This window comes from Alosa pseudoharengus, unplaced genomic scaffold (assembly GCF_046254945.1).
Source record: "Alosa pseudoharengus isolate Yale_2024_CS ecotype anadromous, Long Island Sound unplaced genomic scaffold, YU_APseudo_1.1 YU_APseudo_1.1_scf_19, whole genome shotgun sequence".
NCBI classification, from domain to species: Eukaryota; Metazoa; Chordata; class Actinopteri; order Clupeiformes; family Clupeidae; genus Alosa; species Alosa pseudoharengus.
In genome coordinates this window covers 21,446,815-21,455,353 of record NW_027468657.1, presented here as the reverse complement: position 1 = coordinate 21,455,353, position 8,539 = coordinate 21,446,815, and the positions used below count along the sequence as shown (strand labels likewise).

General features: G+C 40.6%; 1 long non-coding RNA gene across 1 annotated transcript; it reads left to right on the top strand.

The window, feature by feature from the left end:
- Positions 1-1,025: 1,025 nt before the first annotated feature.
- Positions 1,026-7,884, top strand: LOC143133139 (uncharacterized). Its single transcript, XR_012988472.1, has 3 exons — positions 1,026-1,066; positions 1,155-1,209; positions 7,787-7,884. It is a non-coding gene; the product is annotated as an uncharacterized LOC143133139 (long non-coding RNA).
- Positions 7,885-8,539: the final 655 nt, after the last annotated feature.

Below are 8,539 nucleotides of genomic sequence, written 5' to 3'. Positions count from 1 at the left end.
ATTTTGCGCGGATTTTTTCTCTGTTATTCTCGCGTGGTGTTTGCAAATATGTATCAAAACAAAACACCACTTAACCGAGTAAAATATTACCCAATTTTTTTTTGTAATGCCTTACATTACCACGTTACCGCAAACAGCAATATATTACAGTAATTACATTACTTTTGTAACATGTTACACCCAACACTGTCTGGGACATTCAGTAAAAAAATATTTTGGGCATCACAGAGAACTCTCTGATGCGTTTCCTTCCATTCCGCTGTGATTATTTCAGCAAATGTAAAAGATGTTGCACACAATTTATCTTTTGCTGCCACACATTTGCAACGGACCATTGCACGGTCATAAGGTGAAGTTCTTTTCTCCATCTGAAAAAAAGCATATAACAGAGTAAAATACATGAGTACTTAAATCAGAATTTAACTAAAGATCAATGTGATTTCAATCGATATTAAACCACAGGAAACCACTAATAATGTGGTCAAATATTTGGGAAAATCATATCATCCTTGATTGTGATTGGCTGAATCGCGTTCGATGCCATTGTAAAATGCAGCACCCAGGGATGGACAGTATTTCTAATACATGTATTTAAAATATGTATTTCAAATACAAAATACTATTTTGTAATTTGTATTTTATTGAGATGATGAAAGTGCCTTCGTATTTTGTATCAAAATACTTCAGTGTTGTGTATTTTGCTAATGGTCAGGGATGGGCAGTATTTCTAATACATGTTAATACAATCAACATGCGATGACTTTCAAATTTCACGAGTCAATGTTTTATTCTCAATAAAACATAGACAACATTATGAAGTTTTGAAACTCTACAAGTATATGGGATCTATTATGGCAATTGTCTTAACAGACTTTTGGGGCAATGATTACTTGCAATGATTTCAATGGGGATACATGTGATTGGTAGTTAAAAAACATGACGTCACCTAAACGTCAATCGAGTAGCCTACGTCATTCAAATTTCTTCTCATTCCCACAAAAGTTTCACGGTGGACAGCAACAGAACTACTAAGCCGTGGTCGCTTTTGCTGGACATCCTCAACAATGTAAGTTTAAACTACCGTTGGTGGCATAACGTTATATTCTATAGACAGAGGAACTCATAACTAACCAAATGCTTATAAATTCTTGCAGTTTGGTAACCGGTTTGACAGAGTTCAAGAAGACATGGTGAGGAACGGAAGCTAAGGTATGTGCAAAGCTATTTACTGCTAATGTAGCACACATTCGATAGCATGGACCGACATGTCCTGTGACCAAGTCCGATATAGCCAATTGGTCACTTGATCGCCGTTACTATGCTAGCTCTAAAAATTATCGTAGGGCTAGGCTACTGCTAGCTGCTTTACAGGGTCTCGGCAACTTTTATTTTATTTAGCTGCTGAGTCCATTATTTGTGTTATTTGTGCACTGCGTAGGTCAACGTTTTTCGCGCCACCACGTTCTAACCTCGTGTACCATTAGCACTAGCTGGTCGCATGCTAGATCCAAGTCAAGAGCATGCGACAAGAACGTTAGGAGCCTTCTTTATCAAGTTGCCAGTTTAACGGTAATGTTAGCACTAGTTTGACATGGATATGGTTATGGATACGCTTTTGTCCAAAGCGACTTACAAATACAAAACAATATAATTCTTAAATTTAACAGGCAACAAATTAGAATGTTGGTCAAACTATAATAAGGAGAATAGCAATAATAAACAACAATGTCAATTAAATCAATAGCCTAATAAAATAAACAATGACAATGAGGGGGGAAAGTAATTGGTTTAGTCAATTGTTACATGTTATTTCACCATTAATGTCAGGATAGCCAACTGTTATAGTCTTACAGGGTCTAGGCAACTTCTTTTTATTTTATTTTACTGTGTCATTATTGGCATTATTAATTTTAGATTCATTGTTTGCTGGGCGCTGTGTCGTCAAAGTTTTTTCGCGCCACAACTTTAAGCTCCTGTACCATTAGCAATAACGTTAGATCCAAGTCAAGAGCATAGGACAAGAACATTAGAGTGCACGCGACAGCGACTGGCGCCTTCATTTTACAAGTTGCCAGTTTAACGGTAATTTGGCATGCCTAACCTTAGTCAATATTTTACATGTTAATTCACCATTAATGTCAGGAAAGCCAACTGCTATAGTCTATGTGACTTAACAGCGTCTAGGCAACTTTTATTTAATCTTTCTCTGTCCATAATTGGCGTTATTAATTTTAGATTAATTGTTAGCGTTGGGTGCTGCGTTGGTCAACGTTTTATGCGCCACTACTTAAAGCTCGTGCGTTAGCTACTAACGTTAGATTCAAGTCAGGAGCTTGCCACAAGAAGGTTAGAAAGAGTCGCCAGTTTAACGGTCATTTGACATGTCAAAGCTTCAGTTCTTAAGCTAACGTTACATGTTATTTCAACATCGCCAATCACAACTGCTAGTCTATGTGACTTTCCGGGTCTCGGCAACTTTTATTTTATTTTAATCTGTCCATTATTGGTCGGTGGATTCCTAAAAAAAACGCGATCAGCCCATAAGCATAGCCTAACTTGTCTAAAATATCGGAAATAAGTGCCCCACTAGGCCAGCACTAGCTAACCCAAGTGTGATGAACAAAATCGGATATTTCTGGCAGTAAAACCTTCGTTAAGAACCAAACCAGATTTTCTTCAAATCCACACACCTATGGCTAACGTTACTGAAATGTAAAATTAATGTATCAATTGTGATTTTGAAGTATTAACGTTAAAACATATCTTTGTTTAGAATTTTCAAACGAAAGGGGCATTTGATAATGTTAGCATAGAACAGCTAGAATTTGCAAACATTATCGGTAACGACGTGTAATTGTTTTCCGTACTGTAACAGGATTCCGTACACTTGACACCTACGATCGAATGTTGAATTAATTACATCCAGGTTAATAAAAGTTATATATACCAATGTAATCTGTGTCTTGTCCTCTTTGATCTTCAACAACCACCTGTGTGTTGTGTCTACGGTTACGGACACATACCGGTAGAAATTTAAAAATGGCGCCTGGGGAAGGGAATCACGCTGTTGCACGTCAGCGGGGTGGAGGGTTCATCAATAATAATGAATAAAATTGTGCTCACCTGAGATAAAATACATAAGTAAAAACTATTACTAACCAACTGTGACATGTTCAAGACTTAAATGACAAGTATAGATATTATGTTGAGTTGTTTTAATGATGGTTAAACATCGGAGATGTGTGGTGCATGTCATGCACCCTTTATGGACACACTTTTTGAAGGTCACCATTTTAAATGAAGTCAACACGGTTCTAAAAAATGAATGTAATCTGTGCAACCTGTATGGTACATCTGCACGATGAGGCAGATGTTCATACAGCAAGGTAAGTTGATGTAACGGTGACACTAACAGCTTGCCCTAACGTTAACGGGCGTGTTCGTCTTCATGCAGATCTGTGCAGATCTGTCTTGATGTGATGCATGCTCTCCATTGTGTTCAACCCAGCATGCATCACATCAAGTCAGATCTGCACAGATCTGCATGAATACGAACACGCCCAATAAGTTAGGTTACTAGGTTAAGATTAGCGTCAGGGTTAACGTCACAAGGTTGACTCATAGGTTAAAATTAACGTCACAAGGTTGACGCAATTATATGAATTTAAGTTCACATCACTGTGCCATAACTAACTTAACGTTAACTGTTATGGTAAACACTAAGTCAGGTTTGGTCTCCACCTAATTGTTAACGTGCCAACATTAAGTTTTGTCCCCACCTAATGGGGAATGAAAAGACAGGGTCTACATTATGCTTATGACTTCCACTATCCTAACACTAACTGTATAAAGTTACACTAACTTATACCACTTACCACTGACAACAGGAACATAACCTATGCCAAAATAATAATAAAAATGTGGCTACTAAAAAAGTAAAAGCATTTTATTTATTACATGAATTGAAGTTCACATTACTGTGTGCCACAACTAACTTAACATTAACTGTTATGGTAAACACTAAGTCAGGTTTTGTCTCCACCTAATGGAGAATGAAAAGACATGCTTATGACTTACCACTATCCTAACACTATATACTTACACTAACGTTATACCACTTACCACTTAACAGGAACATAACCTACTTCATAAGAATAAAAAGTGTCTACAAAATAAGTAAAACATGTTTTAATGAACATAACACATTAACTTGCTTTAACAAAACAACAAACATTTTTTTTTAAACTTACAGAAAAATAAAAAAAATGGCAAAACAGTACACCATGGAGGAGGCCCTGAAGGAGCTTGAGGCTGGGGGGAGTCTAAGGAAGGTGGCAGCCATCTACAAGATCCCGCACACCACTCTGCAGGATCACAGAAAGGGGAAGTACTCCTACAAGCACCACCCAAATCGGGCCCTTCTGCCGAGGAGGAGGAGGCTTTGACATCATACATAATTTGGATGGCCCGCGCCGGATTCCCCCTCACACGGGCAGTGGCAGTGTTGCTGGCCTTGCAAATAGTCAAGGCCAGCAACCGACCTACTCTGGTCAACTTAGAGGCAGGGCTGAGCAGGATGTGGTGGTCGAGGTTTCGGGCTCGCCACCCCGAGTTGTCATCCCGGAGGCCCGACTCACTCGACCGAACCAGGGCGTTGGGGACCACCGACACTGCCATCGACGGCTTGTTCACCATCCTCCAGTCTCTGTTTGACAAACACCAGCTACACGACAAGCCGTGGCTGGTGTTTAACTGTGATGAGACTGGGTTTGGAGACAAGCCGCAGTCAAGGGAGAGGGTCCTTGCCCAGAAGGGTCAGCGGCATGTTTATCAGCAGGCAGTGACGACGAGGGAGCACATCACCGTGCACTGCTGTGCAAGCGCTGCTGGGGTGAGCATTCCTCCTTTTATTATCTATGCCAGGTGCCTACCCAGCAACGCCTACGCCCTGGATGGCTGGGGCATTTTTATTAAGTACGCCCCTGCAGAGCGACCCCTTCTTCTGACGCTTGACCGGCATGACACACATGTCACGAAGGAGGTGGTCGACCTCTGCAGGGGCAATAACATCGAAGTAGTGTGTCTCCCTGCACACACCACACACGTGCTCCAGCCCCTTGACGTCTCGCTGTTCGGCCCTTTGAAGACTGCCTTCAGCAAGCTGGCCGCCTCAATGGGGCTTGTCTGTGGGGACTTTGTGGTGGGGAAAAGGCACTTCTCCTCAGTGCTGAAGTATGCCTACCCTAAGGCAGCAACTCCCAGCACCATCCAGTCGGGGTTTAAGGCCACGGGCATTTTCCCTTTAAACAGGGAGGAGGTAAATTCAGAACAGGTAAACAATATATATTTGTTATTTAATATTACATTTCCACTTGTTTACATTCATTACAAAAGAAATACAAACCAAAATGATTCATCAAAATAACCTTTTCACAGATTGTGAAGCTTGGTGGCCGCAAATCAGCTACTCAACCTGATACCGGCCCTGCAGGAGACACACCAACTGCCCCCACCGAGGGCCCTGCCACCGGCCCTGCAGGAGATACACCAGCTGCCCCCACCGAGGGCCCTGCCACCGGCCCTGCGGTCATCACCTCTGCTGCCATCGGCTCTGCTCCTCCGGTCACCATCAGTGCCACTGCCACCTGCCCTACCTGTCACCGGCAGCCAAACCCCTTGGTGATGGCTGGGGTCATCCCAGAGGGGTTGGCCAACATCTTGCTGCCTCCTGTGTTAAACAGGTCGGCAAAGAGGCAGCGTACTCCCCTTCCAGCAAGAGTCATCACTAGTGACGAGTACGCTGCCCTCTTACAGGAGAAGCGGGCGGAGGAGGACCTGAGGGCCGAGACCAAAAGAGTAAGGGCAGCAGAACTCAAAAGGAAGAGGGAGGAGAGAGAGGAACAAAAGAGAGAGAAGGAGGAGGCCCAGGCAAGAAAGCGCCTATTAAGAGATGCAGCAGCAACAATAGCTGCAGCACGGGAGGACCCAGAGCAGCACTGCGCCATATGCAGAGATCTGGCACCGCCTGGGTCCTCCCGTGAAATACATGAATGGGTGCAGTGTGAGCTATGCACCCTCTGGTTCCACACTGAGTGTGTGATAATGCACAAGGTTCCAGAGGGTGCATGGTTCTGCCACAAGTGCGCGGCAACCCCAGTGTAGTTTGTAAAGTTAGTTGTAAATAGTTAGTTAGTTTAGTTTAGTTTAGTTAGTTAGTTAGTTTAGATGTGTTAAATAAATAATAAATGTTTTTACACAATTTAATATGTTGTCAATTGATTATTATTATTTTTTAAAACCCTTCACATGACCGTTAACGTTAATGAGCTTATTTTGGATGCTATTTAAAATGGCACATTGTTCAACTGATGGCAAGGTTGCAAATCAAGCTAAATCATAACCTACAGTAAGGTGACAATTTGGGTACCAAATACACTTCAAAATTAAGTTAAACATGATTAAATTAGTACCTACCTCATGGTAGGCAGCTTATTTTGGATGCTATTTAAAATGGCACACTGTTCAACTGACGGCAAGGTTGCAAATCAAGCTAAACTAGAAATGCAATTCCGAAGAATTACACGAGGGGATGCAGTCTGCTGGTGTTTGTGAGGCTGTTGAGCTTGCTGCTAGCTGTTTGGTAGGGTAATTGTGATACCTGCAAATGTGCTTTTGGAGTAACCAAATTTGAATCTTGTGTGACATGGCATTCTTGAGATATCATACTCAAGGTGTTTTTGACCTTGACATTTGACCTTCAACCTCCAACTTCAACTCACTTCATCTTTGAGTCCATAAAAACACTCGTACCAAATTTAAAGCATGTACGTCAAGCCGTTCTGGAGATATAATGCTGAATGCATGAGATATGGCTGGGACTTTTATTTTGACAAACTCATTTTATTTACAACAAAATCATTGGTCAAACACAGTTAGTCTACTTAGCAGCTATAAACACTAACATTTAAACTAAATAACGTTACCTACTTCAACTTAACTTACCTTAGATGACGATGGTCAATATTTATTGTAGCCTATATAAACAAAATAAAATAAACGAACCATAATATTGTATGATAACATAATGTTAGCCAACTATGCTACAAAGTCAGGAATGGCCATGTCCTCCATTAGTGTTGTCCACGGGGCCAGGGAATGAAAATGGAGTGTGTGTTGTCCTTTTTGACACTGACAGCTGTAGTAGTACTAAAAGATTGGATTGGTCTGGAACGGAGTTGAAGTTGATGTGATGCACAGCACAATGGATGCTGTCTATGCTGGAGTGGTTGAAATCTGTCTCTTGTGAGGGAATTTCTTTTTTTACATGTGCTTGTAATGGTGTCATAAAGAAAAGGATAGTAAAAGGATTACAACGAGACAATTGACAAATACAATAAAAACAAAAACTGGAAATTGAGCCAACTTTGTAAGTGCATGCACATAAATGTGCAAAATAAGAATTAGCATAGACAGCCGATTCTTAATGTAATGTTACATCGAAAGGCAAGCTTGCATAATAACAATGATTGATCTCCTTATTGCCAATTAATGCACAGGCTGCAGAGGGCAGCATTGAGGTTACTTGGTCACTCCTCACGTCTGTTGTAGAAAGCTACAGGCTAAAAAACAAGACCGATTTGTCAAACTCAGCTAGCTAGACACTGTTCCTGTACATTGTTCTTGTATAGCTGTCCTCAACTGTATAGCTGTACTCAATTTTACTCAACTGTTTCTCAGCATATGGTAGGCCTATGTGTGTTAAATCTTACCTTTTTTCCTTTTCCAGGGTCCGAACTGAAGATGCTGGGATCCACCATTTTGGAGACTACAGGAGGCAACAGGACATCTTGACAACCCTGACTCAGCTGCACGTCGGGGTCCGGTTCGCCCTGTTGGGACCTATTTCCCGATAATGACTGGCGTTCTATACATTATCCCTTAATACACTGCATATATCTAGATCATTCTTACTCCTATTATAATGGCACTGCTACCACTACATTGCACATATCTGTGCATGTTGTTCATACATTGTTCATATTACATAGCCAGATTTATTCTGCTCTTATAAGGTAACTGCTAATACACTGCACATATTGATATTTAATTTATATTACTCTAACCATCTTCTGTAAATCAACTCTATACTACTGTCTACACTTAACTATATTTCTTGACTTGTCTATGCACCATCTGTCTATACTTTGTGTATCACATTGCACTTTTTCTTTTACACATCTGGTTAGATGCAAACTACATTTTATTGTCTTTGTACAATGCCTACCCTGTAATGTGGTTTGTTTGTACACATCACTTGAATTCATGAAACAACATTTGAAGTAAAATTCATGTCAATAGAAAGAATTGTCACTGTGATTTATTAATATGCTCCCTGCATATGCATTTAAAATTAATGATTAATCAATTCAGTATCTGAATATATTTAATTGCTATTTTTTTAACTAGGTCAGTTTGTGGAAATGAGGAAATTATAATGTAGTTCGGGATGGTCAACATTAATCTCCAGTTAAGCATTTTT